Below are 15,259 nucleotides of genomic sequence, written 5' to 3'. Positions count from 1 at the left end.
GCCGTAGCAGAAATTTCAATAGCTGCAAGGATTTAAAATGATTTTGTTCTGGAACGACTTTGTGAGTTTTTGTATTTTTTTTGTTTTCATTTAGACTTTTAATCTGTTGGGCATGCTTTTTTTTTTTTGGTTACCAGTATAGACTTCCATGAATTTGTTATGAGGGCCGTTCTGCACATGATTGTGGCACTAGGCCAAAAACAACTTCCCACTGGTAAGCTTTTACTAAAAGAACCCCGAGCTGTTTTTTTTTTCTTTTTTTCTGATTAAAACTCACGTCTAAAAGCTGCCTCTAGCAGTTGTTGTTTTTTTTCCTCCCTTCCAAATAATATTTTATGCTGACAATCTAGCTGCTTATATGATACGCTGATTTAAGTTTTACTGTATTATGCCCTAATATAGTAAAACTTCACAATAGTTGTAAAAATTACCTTGATGTGGTTTCTATAAATAGCTGTGTCTTCACATTAAGAGTAAAGTGGTTGGGTAGGAGGGGGGAAGGGGTACCACGTGTGGAGCTTTGGCACTTTAAATACATGTACAGAATAATTTCGTAACACAAATGAGAAAAATAATAACACAGAGTAGAGAGAAACCTACGTTTTCAGTTGTCAAAACAATATCCACCAACTTTTTTCTTTGGCTTAATATAATAAAAGAAAAAAAAGACAGTGTATATAATTATAACAAACTTCTAGCACAAAACTGCATGTTAATTTAATCAAATATGGTATCTTTCATTTAATTTGATATGGGTTGAATAGATTTGCAAATAAATACTCGTTCAAACAATTTGCTTTTAAAATTCATGAATGCGCAGAAATAATGTTGGAAACAATCTGAGTATAGTTGAAAAAAACGTATTAAATGTGAAATAGCGGGAAAAAAAATCTAGCCTTATTTCTAGCTCGTAGATTAATATAATCACTATGCTCTCGTCTAATTATATATATATATGATAAACTTTAGTGCTGTGTATTTATTTTGCCTTATTGTAAAATAAATGTCCAAAATCAGTAAGTTTGTAAGCATTACTGCGACATGAAAAAATAGATTTGTGCTTTTCTTAAATTTGATCTTATTTTGTTTTTACCCCAAGAAGTTTTTATAACTTTGCTTTGGCTCATGTCTTAATATGTGCCAATTATTAAGATCACTCCTATAAATTGAATTTATAAGATTTATGACACACTTTAAATGAAGAACAATGCTAGGTTCTTAAATGTTGTTGACATTTATGTTAGATATAAACTCATTACACTGTTAAGAAAATCTAAAAATAAATAACATACCCAGTTATGTCCTAATACCTCAAATGTCTAGACAGATATTCAACGTCTCTAATACCAGAAAACTTTTTCTGTGGGGCTTCAGATTTTTAGAACATTTGTGTACTGGACAGTATATGTGATTAGAAATCAGTTACAAAAATACATTATATTTACAATTCATCAGGACCTACACAGTCTTCCAAAGAACAAATTGTGTCCAGTAGATAAATTGAAAAAATATAGTCAAAAACAGTAGATCAAAATTTTAAAATTACATGGATTTTCAATAATAAAAATAATTATTGAAAAAAAATTACATTGGTTTAAGTAACTCAACATATATATGCAGCACAGAAACAATTCAAGTGATATCATAAGCAGTAGTTTATTTTTTATTTTTGAACATAGTGTTTTAATGACTTAAAAACATAATTGCAATATAATAATACAGTATTTGCAATATAATAATGACGATTACCATATGGGGGTAAGAAGGGTTTTTCTTACCCCCATATGGTAATCGTCATTATTATATTGCAAATACTTGATATGAAAAGATTTAAAATAATACTGGCGTTTAAGGCTATTGGGATATTTTTGGGTTTGTAATTTTTTTTTTTAGTTGTGTAAAGTTTTGTACAGTAAGTTACATATTAGCAATGCATGGTAATATAGGCAGCAGAGACAAATCTGTATGATGTAAAGTGCAAAACATCTCTTATTCAGTATCATGTTCAAATATCCTCTAATTGATATTAAGATTATAAAAAAAAAAAAAAAAGATTTCAAACGCTCAGCGGCTTTTGGGTGAAACACTAAAGGGTTAACTGTCGTATAGAAAGTTGCTACATTGTTGCAACAATGTAAACAGGAACAATAATCTCTTCCTGCTAAATGCTATTGTTACAGACGGAAATAGGAGGGGATTGCAGAAGGTCAGATTACTATACTATATTATATTGCTATAGATCAACTGAAACCTCCAACTCATAATGGGGTAATGAGGTTCAAACAACTTGAATATATACATATTGTTATACAGTAGTAGAAGCAGCAGAACAGTTAATTACCATAATCCTCAAATTATAATCAGTCTAAGTACATTAATTAATTAATAATTGTGTTGGGGGTCCCTTTTTGAGAATCAATGCTACACGCTGATTAGTTCCCCTGCCTTACAATACATGTTGGACACGTTAATGTGTTTAGTCTTATCTCTAGGGTATAACAGATAATCACCTAATTACCTCCTCAGTTGCTGATATTATCTGCCCACTACCATATACAGTATATTGTAAACTAGTAAAGAAATGTATACAAAATTTGGATTACATCAAATACTCATTGTGGTCTTGTTTTAAATATAAAATTTTGTTAGGCTATTGTATTTCTTTTATGAGCAATCTGCCTGTCACCTACATCGTTACTACTGTGTTAATGATAAGGAGATAAGACAAATCCTATTTTTTGAAGGGCTTGAAAAAGGTGGAATATCGTTGGGCCAATGTATCGAGCTAAAAAAGGGACTATGTTGAAAAATAAACAGAATATTCCATCCAAAAAATAATAGTCATTTTTTCTTGCCTAACATAGGTACTATTACATAGGTACAATTACCCCTAGTACACTTTTCAATACATTTTTTAACATTTTTTAACGATATAGATTTATATTTTAAAGGTAAATCCATTAATGGGTATAAATGCAGTTTCCTTACCTAAATAAAGCTGAATTTGATAAAGCTGAAGTAAAGCTTAATACAATCTAGAAAAATAAATATTCATAAAAAATTGGTACGAATGTAATATTTTTGTTGCTATGCTTTGTTTACATCCAGTAGAAAGCAAAATCTGAATACTGTCATACTAATACTGTACTAACATGCTAAATTACTAATTAAAAAGAATAAGAACAGAGGCCATGCTCCAAATGAAGCGTGGTCTCTTCATTCTCATTTGATATCTTTGTATTTAATTAAAACGTAGAATTTGTTATTTGTTATGATGTTTGTTTTTTATTACTAAATGTCCTAAGAACTCATTTTAAGTTGCCTCTAAACCTTCATCTACATAGATAGATAGATAGATAGATAGATAGATAGATAGATAGATAGATTGACATATCTAGACATAACAAATGTGTGATTCAGGTACAGTGGTAATGAACATGGCCACACATAGACCACGAGGACACAAAAAAAAAACCTCGTTATGTGTACATACTGTACATATATGGGCATCACGGATGGTGTAATGGTTAGCATTACTGCCTCACAGCGTTGAGGTCATGGGTTAGATTTCCACCATAGCCCTAACTGTTTAGAGTTTGTATACTCTCACCGTGATTGCGTGGGTTTCCTCCGGGTACTCCGGCTTCCTCCTATAATCCAAAAATATACTGGTAGGTTAATTGGCTCCTACAAAGTTAACCCTAGAATTAATTTGTGTTTGTGTGGTGGGAAATATGGATTGTAAGCTCCACTGGGGCATGGACTGATGTGAATGTTCAAATTTTCTCTGTAAAGTGCTGCTGAATATGTGTGTGCTATAGAAATAACTTTATAATAATAATAATAATAATATAAAAACAATACCAAATGGCAGCAATTATATGAGATATTAATTAAAAAATGTGGCTAAAAGAACCTGGATGGGAGACACCAGGCAGAATAATTCCTATCAACTCAAGGAGATAGGTGAGTCTTATGCAGCCATCCTAGTAAGATGGTATTACCATTTATTCTCTTGTTGTTAGTTGGGGGGGTTATTAAAAGACTCTCAATAATATGATGTTTCACATTGTTCAAGATTGTTTCTACCCAATCTATTCTGAATTAAAAAGTGGAGTTTATTAAAAAATAGAGGTGATTTGGGATAGATCTAGCCCTGTAAGGTAGTTTTCATACCCACAGCGCCTAAAAGTAGTCAAATCTTTCTGCTCTTTAGAATCAAATGTTATGGGTCAAAGACACCCAATATTGCCCACTCAGGAGTGAAAGAACCATGATTGAATAGTTTACCCTTTTTACAATACTAGATATTATTATTAATATTTATTATCCTGTATTTACATGGTGCCACAAGGGGCCAGAAATCCCTTACAAAGTACAGAAAAAGACACAGAATGAATAAAACAAGAAGAACAAAAGACATACAGTACAAAAGATACAATAGCAGAACTTAAAAACATTGCTGCTGCGTCATCATAATATAGAAGTAAGCAGTGTTGGCTGAACCCTAAGGTTTGTTGCCGCTGTTGGCAATGGGGAGTAGATAAAAGTATAAGTGAGGAAAGAAATAACACATAATGGAGAAGGGTCCTGCTTGTGAGTTTTACACTACAATGTAAAGGGGAGGAGCAGATAGACAGGTGTGACACAAAGGGGAGAGACAGGGAGCAAGGTACTTGGGGCAGTGGGATAGGATGAGGGCTGGAAGGTTTTGATAAAAAAAATGTGGGTCTAGCAAGCCCCTTTGAAGCTTTGTAGAGGGGTGGAAAGTCCGATAGGGAGAGCAGTCACCAGTTGCCGTGAGTCAAGATAAATATTGGTGCTCCCCACACACATACACACATTCCACCTTATATAAATATACATATGTGTGTGTATATGTTTGTATTTTTGGGTATATTTATTATAAAGAACACATATATTTTTCAGATCACAGTCCTGATTATTAACTAATTCAAACTTGCAAGGGAGGAGAGGTGGCCCCTTGGGAGCAAGAGCCCTGCAACAGATGACTCCCATTGCCTCCCAGAGTTACGCCTCTGTGGGAGCGTTACAGCACATGACAAATAAAAACTCATGATATCGGTACTGAGGTTCCCAATTGGTACCAATAGAAGGGCATTACATATTCTTTTTGAGCACCTTTGTTTGTTTGTAAAGACTGCTTACGCTATAAAAGAAGAGTTAATTTAACAATCAAAATATTTGTATGCCAATGGGTGCTGTACATGACGGCAGATCCACTTAGGCTAATAAAAACATAATCCTTTAGTAAATCATCAAAAAAATATGCTTAAACTCATGGGGCAGAATGACTAAACATGTATGTTTTATGGCAACCACACTTAAACCAATCACCTCAGAGACATTTTTTTTAACAGCCATTTTGTTTATCCAATTTTCTCCAAACCTGATTGGCAGAAAGCAAACACTGAGACTCTGGGCCTTAAACCTAAAACCTTAGTAATTCATCTTCTATATGTGGAATAATTCCCGGCTAGCTAGAAGTGGGTAATTCTCCTCCACACAATACCCCAGTGTGCCGTTATATTCTTTATCTCGGCAGAATGATAAATGAGCCATACTGTACATGTTTCTTCCTGCACTGGCTGAACAATTGTTATTCAGCATTGTAGAAAAAGCAGCCCAGTTAATTCGAAAAAAAAAAGTTATCTGTGACCTGTCATGGCGACAAAACAAGACAGGATTAAATGGATATTCTTGCACACAGTGTACATTCCTATGAACACATAGGAAAAAGAGTTCTGTTTCACATGGGATGTTGCTATGAGCAACAAGCTAGCCGGAAAATGGTCTGTTACTGAGTTGCATACTACTTTGAACCCCCATAACAGGAAGCACAGTATACCCCGAGTCTTGTACGTTGTCACAGGAACAGGAAATAAAACACCTAGGAGGAGAGTTATAAAACCTTTTAGAGAGATAAGGGATCAATACACTAAAGCTGGCCATATAGTACTGCGATTTCTCGCAGCAGTGTATGGCCAGCTGATCACTCGCAAGCCTCCCAGGACCTTCCTGGGTGGCAGGGTCACATGCGATCCATCACATGCGGTCCTTTAACTTGTGATGGAGGGCATGCGCCCTCTGTTCCCCTCCACGAGGAAGAAGGACAGAGGTCAGACCGGCATGCTGTTCCGACCTCCAACTCAGGTCTGATGCGCACGGACCTGAAGGGTCATCACACTCATTTGATTTGGGCCGATTTCTCTGCCCATTCCATTGGAAATGGGTGAAATCGACCCAAATCGAGGTAGTGTATGGGAGCCTTAAGCCCTGAAGAGGGTGGTGGGCAATAAAGTACCAGCCAATCAGATAGGATTTTGCCATGGTTAACCAATCAGATTCATCTATTATCTTCTAGAAGGTGCTAAATAAATAGAAGTAGATTTTGATTGGTTGCCCATAGCAACATCCTATCTGAAATAGAACACCCATCTCAGTAAATTTACCCCAAGATATAGATATTTATAGAAGCATTTATTAAACCTTTTATTCTCCTATAATCTAGATAAATGTGAGATTTCCATCCAGCATACTGTCTCCTACTGTACCTCGGTGTGCTACCAGCCAATCGGCTCCTAACTTTGAATTTTCAAAGTCAACCTGCAACATGGCAGTTAGTAGCTGATTGGCTGGCACTTTATCTCTCTTTATCACCAAGGTGTAGTACATATGGAATCGCCAGCTGATCGAATCGCCAGCTGCCAGAAGGGGATGCGCACACACGAGACACTCGCCCGCCCCATTCCAATGGAGCCCTCCGCCGTCTTCACCAATCTCACCCGTAGCCCCCTGCACTCCCCTCTAACCCTGCCCATCTCCCTGAAGTGGAGCAGGGATTCCGCTCCCCACCGCCAAGTGACTGGGATGTGTGAGCGTGTGACATTCTCGCATGTCCCCGTCAGAAGAAGCACCTCTCCGCCAGCGATCGCCAGCTACGGGAATCTGGTGATTCCCAGCGCTGGCTGAGAGGCGCTCCATCTGTACATCTGTCCCCGTGTCTACTTTAGCTCTCACATTAAAGCCCCTAACCCAATTGTTTCACTATGTTTGCTGCACTGCTAAGTGGATTGTGGGCTGTTGCACAAAGTTGCATGTGATCGCGGTGTAACTGTTGGAGTGTGATCACTGCATATGTACACATTCATATACTGCACAATGAAAGTATTTTTTTCCACTACTGATGCAACAGTGTACATCCTTGTCCTCTGATCTCCTTTTCCATGCAAAGTGCTAGTTATATCTTACTGATCTACAAATGTGAATGTTGTATGAAGGGAAGGAAACACTTATTATAAATGAACACATACATTTCATTATTCTATTGTTCTGGCCAGAGCGTTTCACAGTGGTATAAATCACTACACTTACACTGTAAAAAAGTGATGATCTAGTAATGTGTTCCTTAATATTCTACCTATATTATTAGTAGATTTATAAAAACAGTTTCAAATATTTGTTAGAACATACAGGGCGGATTCGGGATTCCTACTGAACTCTGATTTTTTTTTGTAGGGGGAATAACTTATAAGTAAGTGATTGCCCCTTTAAAAAACGTCCGAGTTCGGCCGGCATCCCCGACTGCCACCAATCTCAGGCGACATTACATTCTGGCCATAGTTTCATCCTGTTTGGAAAGTAACTGTGACCTTTTCAATGAGTGTACAGAAGTACAACCCACGCACACCCCATGCAGTGAATTAAGGTTGGAAGGTAAGGGAGGGGGGGATTCAGATCAGTGCTATGTGTGCTGTGCCAAATGTCCCCCAAATAGACCATCTACGCTAGCTCCGGCATGGCAAGTTTACCTGTGCACCTTTATAAAATGTAAGGGAAAACTTGCATCCATTTCATTGAATAAAGACCCTTACTAACCACTTCGGTGGTATTCCCGGATATTTTCTGGGATGAGCTGCGATGCTTGACCGGGGTTTCCCCCCGATAAGTTCCGGGCATGCCACTTATAAGCAGGTGTGTGCCAGTGGTTCCTCTAGCGGTAAACCACTGGCGCACCACCATTTGGCAGCACTAGCACTCCTCGTACGCCAGGCCCCCAGCCATTGGTCCGTCGGGAAGTTCAGGGCCATTCAGGAGTGCTCGGGTATTCATGTGCTTGGGCGCCCAAATCCCCAAGCACCCGAGCACTCCTGAGCCCCCCCAGAGACCCCTAACTTCCCAGAGCAAGCACAAACGGCCAAAGCCAGAAGCACCAGCCCCAGGGGAGTGTACTTGCCTTGGAAGTTTTGTCCTGCCTGAGGAAAACCCACCACTCAATGGGTCAAACTGCCTATACAACTGTTTGATAGGTGGCATTCTCCAAAGTATTAGTTCAGCCCTACAATTAATTTATTGATCATCATATTGGCCATATGCATGTATCGACCTAAAACAATCTCAGGTACTGTAAGGCTAAGCTCATAATTGGCATGAGACTAGCGCCCCCAATGGTCAAGTGAAAAAGAAATTAACAGAATACTTTTTTAAATTATTTTGTTTTTGATTTACGGAACTGTCATTTACGAAGTTTCTGTTGTGTTGTTTTATTTGTTATCAAGTATTATTTCAGTATACTGTACGTCCCTGTAATGTCATAACACTGATTTTTCCTAAGTCAGTATAAATAAGGATTTCTTTATTTTTTTTAGGTTTGCCAAAGAGAAAAGACTTAAGAGACATTATTATTTGGTGAGTAGAAAATGTAGTTTTCATGTATACTTCAGGGCAATATATTGAATGCAGTGTTGGGGCTATGCTGGTGAAGTGCCGTTATGTTGATGCCTGGACGCAGACAACACCACCCATCATCGGGTTTGAATGTTGTAATGGTCTTACTGGCTAGAGGTTGTCATAAAGATTATAATGCTCTGGCTACATATTGGTCCAATTCAATTTTGAAAGCTCTGGTGTCGGGTAAGCCTACATCTCTAAATCTAGTATTGGTTAAAAGATGGTTTGTTCTAAGGGGCAGAGGTTCCAAAACGTTGAAAGAGTTAAAGTGGAGAAGTTGCCCATATGAACCGATCAGCTTGTCGTTATAACTTAATTGGATGTGCTTGAAAACTGACAGTTAGGAGCTGATTGGTTACTATGGACACCACTTTATCTCTCCCTAAGTGTTGAAACATCTCCCTACAAAATCTTGTATTGCTTTATTCGGAAATAGATTGGTCCACTTTTTTAGTAAGACTGTGACTGGTTACGGGTTCTTGCACTTCTCTAAATCTTATAATACCCTAATTGATTGCAGATTGTGCAGCTTATTAAAGCTTTGGTACATCTCCCCCTAAATCTTTCAGTGCTTTAATTAGGTGGTTAAAGGTTATCCTAGTTATCTAAATCTTATAATGCCCTAATTGGTTAAAGATTGGTTCAATAATGAAATGTTTTATACATATTCACTTTACATTTTGAAATACTTTAATTGGCTAACGAATGATCCACTTTTTTTTAATCTTGTAAAGCTGTGACTGGTGTTATAGGTGATTGGTTGCTATGGGAAATGTCTCCACTTTATCTCTCTTGAAAGTGTGATACATCCCCCCCTAAATCTTTTAATGCTTTAATTGGCTAGAGATTGGTCCAAATGTTTACTCTGGTAAAGCGCTGACTGGTCATCAGCTATCCTACGTCTCTAAATCTCGCAATGCCATTATTGGCTACAAATAATGTATATCTTATAATTCTCTGAATGGGTTCAAGGTCTGATTCTGTACATTTACTGTCACTTTATATATATTTACTTTCATGTCAGTCAATGGCATATCTATAATGGGGGCACATGGACACCACACACGCTGCATGCATTTCTGCTATACTTACCATTCCAAAGTCCAGGGTTTAAAGCCGCAGCGCTGCAAAAGCGCTGTGAAAATGACTTGTCAGCCATTTTCCTGCGCTTCGCACATGCACACTACGGATATCACAGGGAAAATGGCTGCCTTGCCATTTCCCCAGAGACCTCTACTGCATGCACAGTAGACTCTGGTACATCCCTCTTAGCAATGCTGCTGGCCACAGAGGAGGGGGGCAGGACTGAAGATGTACACTGTCCCCCTACTCTCTTGATAAGCAGGGCCGCCAACAGGTCTCCCTCTCGTTTAAAAAATAAATAAACGAGAGGGAGACAGAGGCTGCCACTTAAGCTGTCTGTCCCCAGCTCAGCACACAGCACCATTGCCCGGCTCCCTGCAACTTTTTGCCCAGGTCCTTGAGCAGACCTGGCAAAAAGTTCCCGCCCCCTCCTCTCGATGCCACTGTTGATATGCCCCTGATTCCAGTTCTGTAAAACCCACTTAAAAAGATTAACCTTTTCCTCCTGAAACAAAATAATAATAATTTATTTATATATAAAAAAAACCTGTACAAAATAAAACCTCAGAGAACAATATTTAGCTTTTTATCTTAAATATAATACCTTGAAAATGACGTGAACCGAGCCTGAACAGACAATGAGCCTTACAATAAAATAATTAGCTGAGTATTGGACAATCGTCTTCTCCCCCCTTCGGCATTTAATTACCCGAGTAGATACCAGTTTAACTAAGGCTGCTACATTTGTTGAGAAGGACAATTTAACAATATCCCATTGTTGTAGTACAAAATCATTCCATTAGGGTTTGTTTTGAATAATATATGTCCCCTGCAATGAGAGGTCCATTCTATAGAATCCGCAGGCATCATCTGAAGTGCATTTAGTAAGTTTTAATCAGCCCTTCAGAAACAATGAGCGCTAAGCCACTCTTTCACTCTCCAACATGCTTCTCCTTTTTCCACTATCCTGAACAGCATCGGCTTAACGAGCAGCCATTGGGTTTGTAACTCAATATTCCAATTACAGGAAGTTTTTACGGTATTGAAGGGTAACAGAGAAAAAAAAATCTTAAAGAAGAAGAATTAAGAGATTACTAATTCCCTTCCCTTATGAAGCACTGGGAACAGCTATGGGGTGAGGAGGAGGAGGAGTGGGGGGAGGCTGAAGGAATTTCTGCTCAAGATTTTTTTTTTAAGTGGTTGTAAAATGTAAAATGAATTTTTACAGTGACACAGATTGTTTGAAATGCACTTAACTTGCAAAAACGATCCTACTAGTTTTCAGTGCTTGGCTTAAACGCTGTATGTAAAACAATTTCATGCATCATACTTTAATTTTATATATTTATAAAACGTGTTCCTGTGTGCTGTGTGGTTGACACATATCTATGTCTGGACAAAGGACTGGCTGGGCCCAAAACTTTACCTCCTTTATGGCATCTTTGGTGATGTAGACAAAGAGAAGAAAATGTGGTGGAGCGCTTAACTAAAAAGACACTGGTGATCAATTGGGTATCACAATATAATTCAAATTTATTAAGAATTAAAAGATAATAATCAATAAACAATTGATAAAATAAATAATATCCTACTTAAAAAACACACACACATAAACATTGAATGCACGTAAAAATCAATGTTGAAGGACAATGGAAATATACTTAATTGTTAGTCCCGCTTGTTCCTATCTATGCTCTCTCCATAGGCGAATCTAGGGGGTGGTCCGGGGGTGCACCGGACCACCCATTAGCCCATTTTGTAGCTGAGGGATGGGGCTTTCCAATGAGCCCAGCCCCGTGTCTCTAGCCCCCTGAGATCCTGGATACTGCCAGGTAAATCTGGAACGTTTTCCCTATAGGATAACATGGGACCCGCTAATTCCGACCCCCACCCAGTTCAACGGCTGCCAGTTCCCACTTCGGCATCACTGAAGCTCGAGGTTGATCTCAGTCGAACCCAAATCGCTGGGCCTTCAATCTGATACCAGGCTGGATCCATATGGGTTAATTGGTTCCAGGAATATTGAGGTTAATTTTTTTTTTTTCTTAAATGTAATTTCATGACTGTTTATGTTCTTTGAGGGCAGAAAACGAAGCAGCCCAGTTTCACGGGACCAAAATCATTCGAAGCCAACTCAAAAGTTCTTCAATATGATAATGGTCTCATGTAAATGGGTCAGTTGGTTGGTTGGTTAAAGGGGGGTAGGGAGAGGGGAGTGGTGGTCTCTCCCCCTCACACCAGAAAATGCAGGGACTAGGCTGGTATATAAGGGGTCAGCCTGGGAATGTCCCTGCATGATCCTGGGACCATATTCCCGGGTAAATCCCCGCATTTTCTGTTATGAAAGGGGTATTATTTCAAACAGCCGTGACCTGCAGTGCTCTGAATACAGCTGGGCAGTCCCCTGCTCTCTGCCCAGCGGTCAATGACTATCACCCCTGCAGCTTCCACTCCAATTCTTCACCCCGCTTTCACCTCAGCCAGCCCCCCCTTTAGACATGTGGTGCCGGCACCCGGCGTGCTCCACCGATGTCACACACAACAACAGCGCGCACAATATTTCAAATGTCCACTCGGCTAGAGGGGACACCAGGAGGGGAGTGGGAGCGTGCTCTGCACTGCGCTCTGCTCCTCTCCCCATAGAAGCAGCTGCACCGCTCTCCATCTCTCCCTGCAGCAGCAGCGAAGGCTCATATAAAAATTTACAGTAAGTGGCACTTTGGGGGCATTGCTTAAGGGACGCTACAAGCGGCGGTATGTGGGGGCATTACGCATAATATGTGGCTTAATGTGTAAGGGGCATTACGGTGTGCAGCATCATGTATAAGGGGCATTATGTGTGCAGCATCATGAGTAAGGGGCATTATGTGTGCAGCATCATGTGTAATGGGTACTATGGTGCGCAGCATTATGTGTAATGGGTACTATGGTGTGCGGCATCATGTGTAATGGGTACTATGGTGTGCGGCATCATGTGTAATGGGTACTATGGTGTGCGGCATCATGTGTAATATGTACTATGGTGCAGTGGCGTAAGTTCCTACCAGGTGCCCGGAGGCAAAAAATATGGTGGCGCCCCCATCGGTGAATGTGCAGTAGCACAGCTGGGGGGGGGGGGGCTCGGCGCCACAATTTAAATAGCTCAAATAGATGGCAAACTGTGGGTATGTGCCACAAATAAATTGCCCCCATTATCCCCTACAGAGAAAAAAATTCACATTAACGCCACCAAAGAAAAACATTATACACCACGCAAAAAACGCATTCCCGCAAAATAAACACATTATTCCATACAAAAAAACCCCAGATTATTCCAACACAAAAACCCACATTACAGTATACACACTAAAAACATTCCACACAAAACAATCACATTATTCCCACAAATTAAAAACACATTATTCCCCAGAAAAAAATGCACTGTTCTAACACAAAACACATTCATAAAAAAATACACCCCCCAATTTTTTTTTATCCAAATAGGCAAATACACCTTATCCACCATAAAAAAATGTAGACACTGTCCCACAGACCCCCCCCCTTCACGAAAAAAAACAGGGCTGCTAAAGCAATGATTTATTTTTACCTGAGGATTCGACTGAAATAAGAGGGCTGCAGCAGCCGAACAGCATGTGTTTGCGTATGCCACTTGCTTGCTCCCATCCTCCCGCACACAACCATCCTGCAGCCTCCGCACTGTCCTGTCAGCGGGCAACAGGCTGCAGGAGTCAGGACCAAATTCCATTAGACAGCCGCCGGAAGTTAAACGCTGCTCTATGGCACCGGCGGCTGTCTGTCACTGTGTGTTCAGTGAAGTCAGCTGCGCTGCGGAATGCGGATCGGAAATAAAGACCCGATCCGCAGCGGGTAAATGGTGGTGGTGGCGGCGTGGGAGTTCTCAGGGGGACACAGAGCCTGACTCTGGCTGTGATAGTGGAGTGGATGAGCCCCCGCCAGGGCTTGGCGCCCGGCGGCAGGAGCCTCCACTGCCTCCCAGAGTTCCGCCACTGCTATGGTGCCATCAAGCAAGAACCCCCTAGCAATGAGCACGTAGGTAAGCAGCACTTATGTGGCAAATATGTAATGGGCATTACGGTTTGTTATATAGTATGTAATGGGCATCCTGATGTGTGACACAATGTGTAATGGGCATTATGGTGTGTGGCCTTATGTGTAATTGCCATTACGGCGTGTGGCTTTATGTGTAATGGGTATTACAGAGTTTCCTAAAATGTGTAATGGGCATTACTGTGTATGGTCTAAAGTGTAATATGTACCACGCCCCTTTTTGTGATACCACGCCTCCTTCCCATGAGGCCACACACCCTTTTTGTCGAGCGGCCATGCTGCGCAAAGGTCCCCCTGCCATTATGTCTAGATCTGGAACCATCCATTACCATAATTCTAGATTTGCCAATGGCTCTCTCCTGATGGAATAGTCTCCCATTTTATGATCCAATTTGGTATAAACTGGTATTGTGGGTGTCCATATAGGAAAAAGCGGGACTAACAATTAAGTATATTTCCATTGTCCTTCAACATGGATTTGTATGTGCATTCAATGTTTATGTGTGTTTTTTAAGTAGGAGATTATTCCTTTTATCAATCGTTTATTGATTATTATCTTTTAATTCTTAATAAATTTGAATTATTTTGTGATACCCAATTGATCACCAGTGTATTTTTAGTTAAGCGCTCCACCACATTTTCTTCTTTTTGCCCACAACTTTTAACAACACGTTGTTGATAATATCTTTTTCTAGATCTTTGGTGATGTATTAAAGATTTTTGAACTTCCACATTTATTAATGAGTTCCCTCATTGGATTATATCCTATATATATATATATATATATATATGAAAGGCACTTGTTAGAGGATATATTCTTCATTGACAAATTGAGGGTTCAAAGAGGCCACTATTATATCCAAACACTATTGGATCCCAGTTGGACTATATTGTACACTAGGCTACACTAGGCTATAACTAGCCAAATAGGGAGACATTTTAACTCCATTCAAAAGGTTCCATACTAAGAATCCTTATTGTGAAGGACTTGAAAAAGAAAAACCTGTGTCCTTTTTTCCATATTGATTTACAGGATTTCACCATAAAAGGCGGCAGACCCAATCCACAAAGGGTCATCCAATATACCGAGAGGCCAGCCCATAAAATAGATCTTATACAAGAGAGAAAATCCTTGTTAGAACCTTTAAAGATTTGTTTAAAATTTGGATACCCCTGATGAAGTCTCATACAGAGACAAAACGCGTTGGGCTTATGTTTCGTCCATAATCTTGTGAAAAATACACCTCTGACAAGAATCTAACATGGAAAAACTGTTTTAAAATTACTACTTTTTAATAAATGTTTTATATATAAAATATATTTTTTCTGTGTATGTAATATTAAGTAAGGAGAGACA

General features: G+C 39.4%; 1 long non-coding RNA gene across 1 annotated transcript in view; it reads left to right on the top strand.

Moving 5' to 3' along the window:
* Positions 1-15,259, top strand: part of LOC146059563 (uncharacterized) — a 389,618-nt gene that overhangs the window by 243,498 nt on the left and 130,861 nt on the right. Inside the window, exon 7 of the long non-coding RNA XR_014470274.1 lies at positions 8,670-8,709. This is a non-coding gene — a long non-coding RNA (uncharacterized LOC146059563). The remainder of the gene's footprint in view (positions 1-8,669; positions 8,710-15,259) is intronic.

This window comes from Crinia signifera, chromosome 2 (assembly GCF_055691185.1).
Source record: "Crinia signifera chromosome 2, ASM5569118v1, whole genome shotgun sequence".
Lineage (NCBI taxonomy): Eukaryota > Metazoa > Chordata > Amphibia > Anura > Myobatrachidae > Crinia > Crinia signifera.
The sequence above is the reverse complement of the archived record's forward strand: the minus strand, read 5'-3'. Positions and strand labels throughout refer to the sequence as shown.